Below are 15,964 nucleotides of genomic sequence, written 5' to 3' on the forward strand. Positions count from 1 at the left end.
AGGCTCATTGTGAGGAAAGTGCTTTGTACTCCCTAAAGAGCTAGAGAAAGGAAAGCTATTATCGTTAGTCCAGCTTGGCCAAGAGCATGCCAGGAGGGATTACTGGCAGACAGAGGTCTGTGGATGCCAAGGCTAGTCCTCTTTCTCCTCTACTGGACTGGGAGCTCACTAGCGCCGTCATGGCAGGGCCCATGTTGTCTGCTAGGCAGCATCGTTTTCCTTCATATGTTGTGAGGACAGTGTTTTGTAAACTGTGAAGAGCTGTATCAAATGGAGTTCTGACAACGATTCCCACCAGTCTGCCCTGTGCATCTGGCCCTTCCGGGTACCTCTGGGATGTGTCTGGGCTGCAGCACGCTCCGGGATTTTCGGGCACACTCTGCAGCAGAGCGGCAAAGGGGTGCATGCTGGGCTGGCAGAGATGGCCTCCAGGGGACTTTGTCTCTCCTGGTGATTAGACATATCTCTGCTGCCGCCGGCCCCTTTGTCTTTCTGTAGCTCTGAGCATTACATGTGCTTTGGCCCAGAGGCTTGGGATTTCCAGTGTGTGGCTGCAAGCATCAGCAGCAGCCGCCGCTGCTGCCACCACAGGATCTCTCTGGGCCCCAGACCGAGGCTGCCCAGAGGGAAACAGGGAGGGGGGAAGAGGTTGGGTGTGTGGTGGAGGCAGGGAGGAGGGGAGGGCAGGAGTGGTGGCAAGAAGGCTAGACTATGCAGCAGAAGCCCTGGATTCCGTATTTGATGTTTGTTAGGGTCAGGCTTTTTTTTGGGGGGGGCTAGGCAATGGGGTTAAGTGACTTACCCAGGATCACACAGCTAGTGTCACGTGTCTGAGGTGGATTTGAACTCAGGTCCTTCTAACTCCACTGCACCACCTAGCTGCTCCTCAGGATTTTTTAAAAAACGAAAAATTAAAACCCCCCAAAGACCTGGATTTGAGTCCTGCCTTTGCCCTGCTCATTAGTTGTGTGACCTTCGGTTAGTCTCTTCCCCTCTCTGAATCTCACTTCCCCAGCTGTGAAAGTAAGTGACTGAATTAGCTGATTGCTAAGGGCCTCTGCAGCTCTGTGAGATAGTAGAAAGGTAAGGAGATTGGAGCTGGGAGCCTTTGGTGCTAGCTTCCTACTCTCCTACTCATAAGTCACTTCACCTGCCTTTCTGGGCCTCAGTTTCTTCCTTTATAAATGAGCAGATTGTACTAGATGCCCCTCTCACCCTTTAAGGTCTGTGACTCTCCTAGATAAACCTGCCCTTCCCCCTTCTTCCCACCACCTTCCCTATCCCCAGCCCTACTAGCAAACTTTGGATTTGGCCTCCCTCTGGGGACAGCGAATGGTTTCCAACTGAAGGATGCCTTAAAATGATGATCCCAATGATATCCCAAGAGCCTGAATCCACTCCCCTTCTCTTAGTCTTCATAGTTCCATTTCTATGGGACTTGATGTTTCCCCTTCACAACTGCAGCACCTCTGTGACCATGGCACTCCCTTATTCCATAAACTCCAGTGGCTCCCTGTTGACTCTGGGATTCAAAGACAAACCCCTTAGCCAGATGTCTAAGGCCCCAGCCACCTTTGCAACCATATTGCACATGAGCTTAGAATGGCCAAGCTGGGTGGGGTCTTAGAGCAGAGAACAGCAGAGTGTGGGGGGGAACCTTAGAGCACAGAACATTAGAACTGGGAGAGATTAGAGAACATAGAACGTCAGAGCTGGGAGAGATCTCGGAGCAGAGAACAGCAGAGCTGGAAGGCAACTTAGAACATTTCCCTGTCCCATATGTGCTCTTAGGATGTAGGATGATTGTGTTGGAAGGTACCTTAGAGGTCATTTGCTCCAAACTCTTTGTTTTACAGAATCCTAGCATCCCTGGAGTTGGCAGAGACCACAGCAGCGAACGTCTAGCCCGATTTGTACCAGGCCACAAGAGTCAAGCCATTGTGTAGGAGGGAGCTGAGGCCTGGCGCTGACTTGCCTAAGCTCTCACAGCCTGTAAGTTAAGCAGCTTGGGTCAGATAAAATGGGGTGTTTGGATTGTTTTTGAAAACTGCTTGAATTTCTAGAGCATGCTAAGGTTTGCAAAGTGCTTCAATTATGTTATTTCATTTGAGACTCAGAATCCCCCTGGGGGGATGGCGCTCTTACCCAATGCCCTACCAGATTGCTTGTGAATTTCCAATTCCCTATCACTGGAAATAATTGTGAACTTGGCTAGAGACCCCAGCCTGGTTTTGCATCTTATTTTTAAAAACTTGCAAAACAACAACAGTAATCACCAGCATTTATATAATGCTTTAAGGTTTGCAAATGTTACCTCATTTTACCCTCACAACAACTTCGGCAGCTATTCTTGTTCTATTATTATTATTCTCATGTTACAGATGAGGAAACTGAGGCAGGCAGAAGTTAAGTGACTTGCCCAGGGTCACACAGCTAGTGAGTATCTGAAGCAGAACTTGAACTCAGGTCCTGACTCCAGTCCACCCCTTTATCCACTGCACCAGTTAGCTTATGTACTATTATCTCATTTGAGCCTGATCAAAACCCTGGGAGGTAGGGGCTATTATTATCCCTATTTTACAAATAAGGAAACTGAGGCTGAGGAGAGCTGAGCCACTTGCTTATTGTCATGCAGATAGTGAATGACTGAGGCCAGATTTGAACTCAGGTCTTCCTCATTTTAAGTCTGTGTATATTATCATATTGGAATTCACGTACATGTTTTACCAGAAAAGACAAAAGCATCATTGGCAAATGGGCCTTTTTGGAGCCCTAACCCAAGGTGGTCCCTCAAGGGAAAGGCCTGATATTCCCAAGGAGTTGGCTTTGTCACATCTTTCTTTCCCCCGTTTCACAAGACCTTGCCAAAGCTTCTTACAAGTGTTCAGAATGGCTTCTCTTGTGATTGAGCCTGCTTATTTCACTTACACAGGAATGGAATCATTAACTAGAAATAATCCTTAAACATGGAATGTGGAATGTCAGAGCTAGAGTGGATATTAGAATAGAGAATGTTGTAAACCAGAGTGTCAGATCTAGGAGGGACCTAAACATAGAGTGTGAGAGCTGGGGGACACCTCAGAACATGGGATATCTGAGCTGGGGAGGTGCCTAGAGCATCGAGGGAGCTCTGGCCTGCCTGGTCAGTAGAGTTTGCAGTCCTGGAGGCAGGAACACTTGAATTCCATTGCAGCCTCAGACCGTTAGTAGCTGTGTGACCCTGGGGAAGTCCTTTAACCTCAGTTTGCCTCAGTTTCTTCATCTGCAAAATGAGGGGAATAATAGCAACTGTCTGACAGGGTTATTTTCTGGTTAAAATGAGGTATTAATTATAAAACATTTATAATCTTTTTGTGTGGTATATGGTAAGCACCATATAAATATTAGCTATCATCATCATCATCATCATCATCAGCAGCAGCAGCAATTGAACAGCAGAGCTAGAAAAAAGCTTAGAATGTAGAATGTTGAAGCATAGAGCGTCCATTCTGGCATACAGCTTAGAACAGAGAATGTCAGAACTGGAAGGGACTTTAGAACAAAGGGTGTCATAGCTGGGAGGTGGGGACTTCAGAACACAGAATATTAGATGCGGGGAGTACCTCAGAATGTGAATGTCCAAACTTAGAGGCTCAGTGGAACATTGATGGTCAGAACTCAAGGGGCCCTTAGAACATAGAAGGTTGAACAAATAGAATGTCAGAGCTGAAGGAACTGTAGAACATGGAATGTCAGAGCTGGAGAGGTGCTTAGAGCCTCAAGGAAGCTCTGTGGCCTTCTGAGCAGAATTATCAGGGCTGGAGTCAGGAAGACCTGATTTCCAATGCAGCCTCAGACCCTTATCACCTGCATGACCCTGAAGTTCTTCACCTCAGTTTGCCTCAGTTTCATCATTTGTAGAAGGGTAATAACAATAGCACCTGTCTCACAGGGTTATTGTGAGGATTAAGTGAGATGATTGTAGTGCCCTTATCTCAGTGCCTGGCACTTAGTAAATTAAATGGCCTGTCAACATGAGCTGTTGGTATTAGTATTGTCGTCATGATCATTGAAGTCAGGGCGAGAGGGTGCCTTGGAATACACAAAGTTGAAGCATAGAGTATCCATTCTGGCATACGGCTTAGAACAGAGAATATGAGAACTGGAAGGACCTTTAGAACAAAGGGTGGCATAGTTGGGAGTGACTTTAGAAAACAGAATGGAAGAAATGGGGAGCATCTTAGAGCATAGAGTGTCAGAGCTTGGGAGCTCCTTAGAACATTGATTGACAGAGCTAGAGGGGTCCTTAGAATATAGAATGTGGAAACATAAGGTGTCAGAGCTGGGCAGCCCATAGAACAAAGAATGTCAGAACTTGGAAAGTGCTTTAGGACACTTAATGTTGGTGCTAGAAGAGAGTTTAGAATGCAGAGAGTATCAGAGATGAGGCATACCCCAGAACATGGAATGTCAGAGCTGGGGAGGTGCTTATGACATTGAGGAAGCTCTGTGCCCTGGTCAATAGAGTTTACAGGCCTAGAGTCAGGAAGACCTGAATTCCAATGCCACCTCACAGGCTTTAACAAACTCTGTTTGCCTCAGTGTCATCATCTGCAAAATGAGAACAAGGTTATTTTGAAGATTAAATTAGATAATCGTAAAGTCCTTAGGTCATTGCCTGATACTTGGTATGTGCTATATAAATTTTAGCTATTATTGTTATTTTGTTGTTGTTTAGTAATTTTCAGTCATGTCTGACTCTTCATGACCCCTTTTTGGGGTTTTCTTGGCAAAGATACTGGAATGATTTGCCATTTCCTTCTCCAGCTCTTTTTATAGGTGAAGAAACTGAGATAAACAGGGTGAAGTGACTTGCCCAGGGTCACACAGCTAGCAAGTATCTGAGGCCAGATTTGAACTCAGATCTTCCTGATTCTAGGCCCATTGTTCTATCCACTGTGCCACCTAGCTGCCTCTATTACCATTATTATTAGCTGTTATTATTATTTTGGACAGACTTTGAGAGATAGTGGAGGATAGAAGGGGTCCGCCACGCCGTGATCCATGGGGTCACAGAGAGTCAGATATGACCGAACGACTGAACATCATCATCGTCATCAGCATTATCATCCTTCTCCTCATCAAATATCAGAACTAGAGGGGACCTTGGTATATAGAAATTTTAAACAAAGAACGTTGGAGCTTAGAAGTTCCTTGGAACAGAGAATATCAGGCCTGGAAGGGACCTTCAAACAAAGAATTTCAGATGTTGGGGGCACTGTAGAACACATAATGTCAGAGGTTGAGGACACTTTATTGGGGAGGAGAACATTGATTGAAGGGTTAGAGGGGACCCTAGAATATAGAATGTTGAAACATATAGCGTCAGAGCTAAGAATGAGCTTAGAACAGATAATTTCAGGACCGAGAAAGATCTTAGAACAAAAAATGTCAGAGCTGGGGTGGCCTGGACCTTAGATCATGGAATGTCAGAACTGAGGGGCACCTTAGAATAAGGAACATCAGATATTGAGAGGTGCTTAGAACATTGAATGTCAAAATTTGGAGGTCCTTTAGAACATGGAATAAATATAAAAGCTTGGAAGGTGCTTTGAACGCTGAATATTAAATCTAGAGGAAACTTCAGAACATAGAATGTTGAATCATAGAGTGTCAGATCTGGGAGGACCTTAGAACAGAGAATGTTAGGACTGGAAAGGATCTTAGAACAAAGAGTGTCAGAGCTTGGAGGGACCTTAGACCACACAATATCACAACTGGAGAGGGGCACTTTAGAATGTGGAATGTAAGAGCTGGGGAGGTGTTTACAGCATTCATCATCAGAGCAAGAGGGGACCTTAGTACATAGAATGTTGAGCTACAATGTTGAACTAAAATGTTAGGATCGTAAGGGGCCTCAGAACATGGAATGTCAAAGCTGGGGAGCTGCTTAGAACATTGAATGTTAGAGCTAGGATGGATCTTAGAACATAGAATGTTGAAACAAAAAGTGACAGAGCTGGCAGGAACCTTTGATTAGAGAATTTCAGAGCTGAGAGAGCTGAGGGGTTTAGTACATTTTATGTCTGTGCTGGGCGTAGGGGTGGTACAGCTTAGAACAGAATTTCTGAGCTGGGAGGCCTTAGAACATTAGAGCTGCAGATTCTTTTCACCATGCTTGGATGTGTGGAGAGAGTCGTGATGAAGTTCTAGGTTTTGTAGGCTGAAGCAATGAAAGTTTTGTGGCCAGATAGGATTTGGGTCAGTCCAATCCTTTCTGAAGATTATTTCTCAGGAATCGTGTGTGTGTGTGTGTGTGTGTGTGTGTGTGTGTGTGTGTGTGTTCACTTGCATGCATGTGTATGACACACATATTCACCCCCATACAGAGCTCCTTTCTCTCTGTGTACATGAAGGGAAGCAGTGGCTTGCCTAATCCCCCAGCTCACATAGCTGTGTGACTATGGGCAAATAGTCATCCTCATCAATACTCAGTTTCCTCATTTGTCAAATAAGAATAATTCCTGGATGGTTGTGAGGAAAGCTCTTTGCAAACCATGTGTCTACACTTGCAGGATTTACCTTGATAATCTTTTTTTGAGGTTACCAGTAAGGTGTGAGCACACATCATAATAAAGTGAGGGAGGTACCCCCAAATGAAACTAGAGAAAGTCAGTTTGCTATGGCTCCCATATTTCAGGGCCTAAGGCAGTGGTGTGCTTTGGGAGAGAAGAACACTGCTAAAAGAAATGGGCCTGGGTTCTAATCCCAGCTCAGCCACTAGCTTGTTATATAACCTTGAACAAGTCACTTCCCTTTATCTCTATAACACACGGGTCACTGTAAAGAGGCAGCATGGGACCTGGTGTTTCCTGATTCAGACATTTACTAGCTCTGTGAGCCTGTTCCTCAATTTCCTCATCTGTAAAATGAGGGGGATTGGCCTTAGTGGCCTCTAATGCCCTTTCCTGCTGTAGATCAATGAGCCTGTGATCACTGGGAAAGAATAGAGCTAATGATGGGGAAAGAGGCTAATACTTAGCCTGACAATAGTGAATCCTTAGTGTCTTTGTCAATGGAATTGAGATGAAGAATTCTTCAATGCCGCCCTTTATTGCTTACCTGTTGTGTGCAGAGCCCCATGATGGACACTGGGGGAGCTACAAGGTTTTGGTAAGTCATGGTCCCAGCACTCATGGAGCTTACAGGCCAAGAGGAAGCTAGAACCAAAATATCGATAACTGTCACATACATTACCTGATAAGTACATCAGGGAGGTTCACAGCCAGGTCATAAGTAAGGACGAAGGGGAAAAGTTCTCCTGATCTACTGACTAGATCAGGAAAGACTTTCTGGTAGGCTTTCAAGGATGAGGAGAAATTCTACCAGGTGAATGGGGCATGCCAAGAACAGCCTGAGCCCAAGGCACATCTTGGGATCCAGACCAGGCCAGTTTGGTTGGATTCTTAGATTCTTAGTCAAGACACAACAGAAATATTTCTGGTCCCGAGGTCAGAAGGGTTGAGTCCTAAGTCCTAGCTCTAAACACTTATTTTCATGTCCCTAGCCAGGTCATTTCACCCTCTCTTAAGACTCAGTTTTCTCATCTATAAGATGTATTGTTCAGTTTCATTCCCTACCCTGCAGTGTAACTGGGATAAAGAAAGCACTTTCAAGACTTTGAAGTTGTTCTTTATCCCACATTAAGACTCTCCAAGAAGGCCCCTGGAATCTGGGACACAACAGCTTCATGCTCTGGGAAGTTGTATTTTGCCTTCTTTCTTTCTTTTTTATTATTAATTTATTTTTAGTTTTCAACAATCACTTACATACGCTTTTGAGTTTTAAATTTTTCTCCCTCTCCCTCCCCTCCTCCCCAAGACAGTGTGCAATCTGATATATTGCCTTCTTTCTTTCAAGTGCTAGCATGGCCTATCTGAAGGCTCTCATGGATCCTTAGGGAGGAGTTGTGGGGGTGGCAGTAGGAGGACATGGAACCTTGGTCGGCACAAACTGGAGGCAGTGGTAGAGAGCTACGAAAGGGCTTGATCCCAGCAACACAGGAGGGCTGGCGTGGAAGGCAGAGCAAGGCAGAGATCAGAGAAATGCACAGGAGGGAACTGGCAATTGGGCCTGACCAGAGGAGTTTGGGGACTTGAATTCCCCATAACTCTCCGAATGGGAGTGGGGAAGGAACACACACTTGGAGCTCCAAAATATCTCTCACATGCTTACCTTCCCGTTTTCCCGCTGCCACCATTCCAGTACAGCCCCTCATTAGCGTCCCCCTGGATCTTCTTGCCGTTGCTTTCTTCACTGTACAGCTTTCAAAATCATCAGTGTTCCCCACCTATCAGTCTTTTCAGTCCACTGCTCAAAGACTGACTGTCAGTGGCTCCCTATTGCTCTCAAGTAAAGGACAGCAGCTCTCTTCCACAATCTGGCCCCTTCTCCCGCCTTATTTCAGGTTGCACTCTAGTCACATGATACTCCTTTCTGCCCCCAATACCCTATGAGCTCTTCTACCTCAGTTCAAGATGTTCTCTATACTTGGCATGGCCTCCCTTTCCCTCCTTATCTGGGGGCCTCCTGAAATGCCTCCTCTTCCCACTTCCTGCCATTCAGTGATTCCCTTCCGCTTCAGACTTCACACAGCAGTTTGATTTCTGTCTCTCTAATGCACTTTTGGGCTATTGTATATGATGATGATAATGATAGCTCATATTTGGATAGCACGTTAAGGTTTGCAAAGTGTTTTGCTTAAATTTGATTCTTATGACAACCCTGAGAAGTCAATGTTATTATCCACATTTTACAGATATTGTAGTTATCGGTGTTTTATCCCCCTACTAGATTACACATTCCATGAGGGCAGGGATTATGTCTTATCTCAAATTGGTATTTCCTCTAGCACCTAGCACATCTTAGGTTTCCTGCATGGTCCTGGGATTCTGAGAAAAGACTAGGTGGGTTAGGGTGGAGAAGGCAGACACAAAGCCTGGGAGGGAGTAATCACCTCAACACTGGAGTCTTTGGGGGAACCTTCCCCTCCCCTTTATGGGCAAACCCACACTCAGTTACACCTTTCCCACCCCCACATACCCCCCTATCCCAGCCCCTTTCTCCTTAACCTCCTAATGCCAGCTGTACATTTTGAGCCCTAAAATGTCTCATCCTAAAAAAAATAAAAACAAAAACAAAAAAAAAATGCCTCATCCTTCATCTTGAGGCTTACTGCCCTGTTATCTTGGCAGCTCAAGGCATCTCAGAGTTGGATAAACCCTCAAAGGCAGCTAGCTAGGCTAGCTATATCCCAGGCTCAACTTCCCTCTAGAATGCCCTCACATCCAAGCCTTTACTTGAACTCCAGTGACAAGGGAGCTCGCTCAGCCACGAGGTGCAGCCTCTCCCATTGTTAGACTTCTGTTAGAAAGATCCTTATTAAACCCAGCCCAAATCTGTCTCTCTGCAGCTTCCGCTCCTTCTGGAGCCAAGCAAAACAAGTCTGTCTTTCAAAAGCCCTTCAGATCCATGGAAACAGTTCTCCTGGACCTCTCCTCTGCTTCGTTTGCCCTCCAGTTTAAATTTCACCACTTTCTTCAACTAATCTTCATAAATAGTTTCAAGCCTTCTATCCATCCCGGTCACTTTCCTCTGGACCTGCTCCAGACTTGTTTATCCTAAAACTCGGTGCCCAGAACTGAGCCTAGTACTCTAGGTGAGGTCTCCTCAGGGCGGGGAATAGTGCAGGACCCTTTATTGCCACCTCGTCCTGGACAGTATTCCTCTCACGAAGCAACCAAGATAAGATTAGCTGCTTTGACTGTGTGTCATACTGTTGACTTGTGGTCTACCTGAATGCCCAGATTTTTTTTCAGGCCTATTGCTAGGTAGTTAGGCCTCTTGAGATTGATTTTTTGAGCTTGAATTGAGAATGTCGCATTTATTCCTATGAGATTTCATCTTATTAGATTTGGACCAATGTTCTATCATATTGAGATGTCTTTGGACCCCAACTGTCATTCAGTGTGTTGACTATCCCCCTTACCTTTTTCTTATCTACAGATTTGTCGAGCATGCCATGTTTGTCTTCCACTAAGTTATTGATAAAAGTGTTTGATGACACAGGGCCAAGCCCAGATCCTTCTGGGCTGACACTGAACCATTTCTGGCTAGATATTGGGTTCAACTATTTAACCAGCTCCAAATCTACCTTGATTGCACTGTCATCTAGCCTACATCGCTCTATCCTTTCTGAAGGAACAGTGGGAGACTTTGCCAGGTGCTTTGCTGAAACCTAAGTAGACGTGATCCACAGCATTCTCCTGAGCTACCAGGCTAATGCCACAGAAGGAGATGAGATTAGTCTGAGAGAACCTGTTCTTGAAGCCACGCAGCCTCCTGGTGATCTCTGTTTCCTTTTCTCCAAGTCCACTAAGCATCCTTTTAATAATGCTTTCTAGAATTTTGCCAGAACTCAAAGTTGGTCTCATTGGCAGGTTCTCTCCTTTCTTTGCAAATCAGGATTCTCCACTATCGTGATCAGGACCCTGGACCGTACTTTGTCTAGGCTTGACTCCTTGAACTTGTCCAGTGCAGCTGGATTGCGCTCTCCTGTAATCTCCTTAGTTATCTTAGGTAGCGCTTCCTTACCAGCTGCTTTTGTTCCAACTTTTCCAGTCTCCAAATCATTCTTCCTGGCAGGGAAAATGTAAGCAGTGGAAGACTTGAGTAGTTTTACCTTCTTAGTAGCATCTGTTATCATTGTCCCATTCAATCTGAGCAGCAGTCCTATTCCTATGAAAAATTCCCCTCTCCCCTCAACGTAGTTGTAAAAAATGAGCCTTTTCTCATTCTTAGCTTTTGTTGCCAGCCTCAGCTCATTTGAAGTTTTAGTGCTCCGAACACTGTTCTGACATGATTGTGCCACACTCATATTCATTCTCTACTACTTGGCCTTGCTTCCATCCTCTGAATATGTCTTTTAAAAATCAAAATTGTTTGATGAATTCCCTGTGCATCCACATCGGGCTCTTTAGACAGCTCTCCAATTTCTTCTTCATTGGTATTGTTTCTCTTTGTATCAACCCTCTCATTTTATTGATGAGGAAACTGAGGCATAGGTTAAGTGATTGGTTCAAGATTACATAGTGAATACTTTCCTCATTCTGGACATTATACTTCCAGTGGGCTGTTATCTTCTGGTTTCCTTTTTTTTCCCTCTTGTACACTAAGATTTCTTGTCTCAACACCTTCCCCCAGGGAACAAAGAAAATAAACATTCACACAAAGAAAAATCCACGGCTGTTTCTCTCAGTGTTTGGTTCAGCTGCCCTCAGCCCACTGTAGGTTCTCTTTGGCTATTACTTGAGATGAAGACCTTTCTGTACAGGCATATCCCGCCTACCTTCACTAATTGGATTCTGAGAAAACAGTGTTAGGTGAAACAATGTTAGAGGGGGGCAGTTAGTTCCATAGCAACAGTGTTTATACTGATGAGCTAAGCAACACGGCAACAGTGAGCATGCTCTGGGGAGTTAATGCTGCTACGGTTCAAGTCCTGGCTCAGATTTGCATCTAAGGCCATTGGCCAGATGATGCTATGGCAGGACATTGGGCTTTTAGGCTGAGGTTTGGCTCTTATGATCCAGTGAAGCCGTTGCAAAGGAACATTAGTCGGTGCAATGGAGAATCACAGAATCGAGAGGTGGGAGGGAACTTAGAGTTGAATCCCCTCATTTTATAGAGATGGAAACTCCTCGAGGTACAGAGGAGGCAAGTGACCTGCCACGATCAGAGACGAGCCAGAATTGGAGCCCAGTTCCTCTGATGCTAGATCTGGGTTCTTGCCACTGCCCTGGGCTCTCTCCAAATGCAGCCTGTATCTGGTCTGTCCTTTCAGCAAATAGGATAAGGAAGAGGGTTCACAGAGGTTTAATATTCCACTGTCTCTGCTTCCCTCTCTGCCAAGGATCCCGTCAAAGCTCTTCTTGGCTAGAGGTAGTAACACAAGAGAAGCTCAGATATACACAGCCTGCCTCTTTCCATCTTTTGCTCCCTCTCTTGCCTATCTCCCTCCCCCCTCCTTTCTTGCAGTATCACTCATACACACAGCCCTGATGATCTATTGTCACATGCTAGCAACATGAAAAGCTGGACAAGGACTCCTGCTTCCCTCTGTCCCCTCGATTGGCGCTCTGCAGAATGCCTCCTGAGGCTCCTGCGCAGGAAGGGTGGGCGGGAGGGCAGTGTTGGCTGTGAAGTTGGGGGAGGAATGGCTTCAGTTTCAGCTCTCCTTGCTGATGATCCTTTTCCAGTAATGACCCTTTCCTCGATGGCTGTTCTAAGCTTCCCATAGTGCTTGGGCTGCCTCGGCAGCACCCCATACTTTAGATCTTCCCCTTTCCCAGTCAAAATGTATCAGCCCTGTCTCTCATTCCCTCAGGCCCCTCCTAGTCTAAGAGATAGACTAATTCAAGCTCACGGGGTTGGAAAAGTCTTGGACTAAGTCCCCTCCCACATACAATTTGCATTTTAATAAGGTAATTCGGAGTCTTAACCCAGGGATGGGGAATCTGTGGCCCATGTATTGGCTCCTTGGCTTAATCTCTTCAGACCCAAAGGGCAAGTACCTATTGTGAAAACAACCCAACTTTTAAAGTCTTCAGTGGCAGTACCATAGGAGCTCCCCACGTAGGGATGACACTTTGTGAGAGCAGACGGGCTTATCTCCTCTATGGGATATGATGCAACCCTTTCAACTTTGCTGAGCAGGAAGATGGATTTTTCTTCTTTGAAAATGAATTTTGAAGCATCCTGCTTGCAAATGTTAGGTAGAATCAACACAACTTCTCATAATAAATGTGAGCAATGTTTACTCATCTGTTTTTTAGACTAGGCCAGAGGTTCTTCACCTTTATTTTGTCATGGACTCCCATCTGGTGAAGCCTTCTCAGAATCATGTTTGTAAATGCAGAAAATAGCATACACAAGATGACAAAGGATGTCATTTTTTCCCCATTCAAGTTCTCAAATCTTGGAAATCTACCCATGGACCCCAGGTTAAGGTTAAGGATCCCTGGTTGTTAGAGGAAATAAAAAAAAGGCCAAGATGAGGAAATGAGGCAGATATTTTCCTTTCATCAGGCAGTCACCTGGTCTCTCATGCCCTCCAGTATCTTCTTTTTCCCTTCCCTTCAAGACCCAGGGAGTGATCATGTCCTGACAATTCTACCTTCTCAACATCTCTGAGGTTTCTCCTGAGACTTCCAGAATTCCCACTCCCTACAGGGAGCTCCCCCTCCCCCTTATCTTTGATGACCTTCCTTCTCTCTCAGGCCAGACTTTGTTTGCTCCTGTCCAAAGCATTTATCAGAGTCATTTGGGATATGATAGTTAATGTGGCAGCTAAGGGGTACTGCAGTGGATACAGCACCAGGCCTGGAATCAGGAAAACTCTTCCTGAGTTCCAATCTGGCCTCAGACACTTAGTAGCTATGTGACTCTGGGCAAGTCACTTCACTCTGTTCGCCTCTGTTCCTCATCCATAAAATGGGCTGGAGAAGGAAATGGCAAACCACTCCAGTATCTCTGCCCCCCAAAAAAGGCATCATGAAGAGTGGGACATGATGGAAAATGACTAATCAATAACAACAAAAACAAAGTTAACAGGTGTTGGTGTCTTAAGCCCCTTCCTCCCAGACATGAGGGCAGGGGCCAGGCCTCATCTAAGCTTTGGGGCTCCTCCAGAAGCCCAAACAGGGTTCTGTACACAGACGGTGCTTAATTGCTATTTTCATCTGTTATCCTTAGGCAAACATTGAGGGCATGCTTTGGCTACCAGGGAGTATTTATTGCGTTACATGTTCTTAATTCTTAATTTTGTTTGTTTTACCTTTCTCTCTCCCTCTTAAAAAAAATCCTCAGTTATTTTTTACTTTGGTTGCTATTGATATTTTTAACCTATAGACCTATGGCTTTCCCAAAGATTCCCTTCCCCTGCATGAAAGGCATTATGATATAGCACAAAGAGTCCTGGATTTTCCATCAGAAATGGATTTGAATCCTGATTTTGCTACTTTTTATGTAGCCTTGGACAGATTTACTTTCCCTCTCTCAGCTTCATTTCCTGCTCTTTAAAATGAGGGAGTTGGACCAAGATGATGTCTAAAGCCCCTGAATCTGATGGGCCCGTGATCCTTTCAGTATCTCTGTATGGGCAGCTGCTTCCTTTGCCTACATAGTTCAAAGTTCACAGGTCTAGATCTGGAAGGAACCTCTGAAAGCCATCTAGTACAACTTCATTTTCCAGAGGAGGAAACTGATCCCCATTGTGGTGAAATGACTTGTCTGAGGTCGCACATGACGTCATAGATCTAGAGATGGAAATGATGAACCTCAGAAGGCCATTCCAATGAGGAACCTGAGGTCCAGGGAGGTTGGGTGGCGTGGACGGGAAGCATCAGAGGCAAGATTTGAACCCAGTGCCTCTGACTTAAGAGGCAGTGCTCTTTCCACTGTTCCACAGTGCTCAGCCCTGAGAGATATTCTGGGATCCAGCACCCAGCAATGTGCTTGACACCGAAGGGCCCACGGTGTGGCAAGCATGGCTCAGCTTAATTCTGGTCTTCAGAGATGCTCTTCAGATCCCAGGGAACATGCCCAGGGAAGGGGGGCCAAGCCTGGCAGCAATGACAGCCCAGCCCCCACCCTGCCCCAGTCACCATCTGGAGGGTGTGGCGGGGCTCCCAGTGGGGGCCTGGGCCTGTCAGTGAGGAGCGCCAGCTTTGATGCGTCTGGGTATTTATACAATGCCACCTTACTTTCCCTGGGCTCCTTGATTTGGAAACTGTGATTAAAGATAACAGTGGGAAAGACAAAACCAACCTTCTCCTGCGTTGGCTGCAAAGGCCAATTGCAATTACATCACTTGAATGTAGTTAGAATCCATTTTCCTCAGTGAAGCTCCCGCAAGAATGCCCAGGAGTAATTAAGGCAGGCTGGCTGGGTGGCGGAAGAGTGTTTGAGGCAATTAGCAAAAATGTAACAAATGTAGATGGAAATCAAGTCTACATCCCCCAGCATTTCCAAGTATAAACTGGGTAATCTGTGTTCCACATTCCCCAAAGGAAATCAGTCCCAGAACCTGGAGCCTGGCCTCCAACCCATGGCAGAGGACACAGGGGAGTTGTTTTGCAAGGAGATCAACAAGTATTAGAAATCTGGCATCTCCAAATTGGAGGAGACAGACTTTCAAGGTCGTCTAATCTCCCTGAAGCTGGAAGCCTGTCTAGTGTCCCTGATGAAAAGTCACCCAACCCTGATTGAACACCTCCAAGGATAAGGAACACTGTGCCTAGGCACTCTGCTGGAGGTGCAAAAGATTAGGCATTCCAGTCCCTGCCCTTGGAATGCTCATAATCTAATGTAGTAGAAAGAACCCAGGTCTAAAGACCTAGGTTTAGCTTGGAAAAGAAGGGAGTAAGCAGTGGACATGACTGCTATATTCAAGTATTTTCAGAGCCGTTGTGTGAAAGAGGGATTATTTATTCTGCTTGACCCCAAAAGTCAGAATGAGGAGTAGTAGATGGAAACTGCAGAGAGGTTGATTTAGGTTCAATGTAAAGAACAACTTACCAACAATTTGAGCTGTCCCAAAGTGGAATGGACTAACTCATTACATAGTGAGTTCCCCATCACTGGAGGTAGTCAAGTGGAAACTGGATGATCCCTTGTGAAGTACGTTGCCATGGCTTTTCTTGTTTAGGTACAGTATAGAGTAGATGGTGTCTGAGATCTCTTCTACTCTTGAGATTCTCTGAATGCCAGGTCTGCCCCCTAGACTGTGTGACCCTGGCACAAGTCACTTTCCCCCTCTGGGTCTCAGTTTTCCTCTCTAAATTGTGTGTGTGTGTGTGTGTGTGTGTGTGTGTGTGTGTGTGTGCATGTATGTGTGTATGTGTGTGTGTGTCTCGGGGAGGGTTGC

General features: G+C 45.5%; 1 protein-coding gene across 1 annotated transcript in view; it reads left to right on the plus strand.

The window, feature by feature from the left end:
* Positions 1 to 15,964, plus strand: part of NEXMIF (neurite extension and migration factor) — a 119,415-nt gene that overhangs the window by 25,099 nt on the left and 78,352 nt on the right. The window contains exon 2 of the mRNA XM_078147736.1: positions 1,857 to 1,992. The gene's annotated coding sequence lies outside the window, so the exon portion shown is untranslated. The remainder of the gene's footprint in view (positions 1 to 1,856; positions 1,993 to 15,964) is intronic.

This window comes from Phascolarctos cinereus, unplaced genomic scaffold (genome assembly GCF_003287225.1).
Source record: "Phascolarctos cinereus isolate Bilbo 61053 unplaced genomic scaffold, phaCin_HiC Scaffold_8;HRSCAF=390, whole genome shotgun sequence".
NCBI classification, from domain to species: domain Eukaryota; kingdom Metazoa; phylum Chordata; class Mammalia; order Diprotodontia; family Phascolarctidae; genus Phascolarctos; species Phascolarctos cinereus.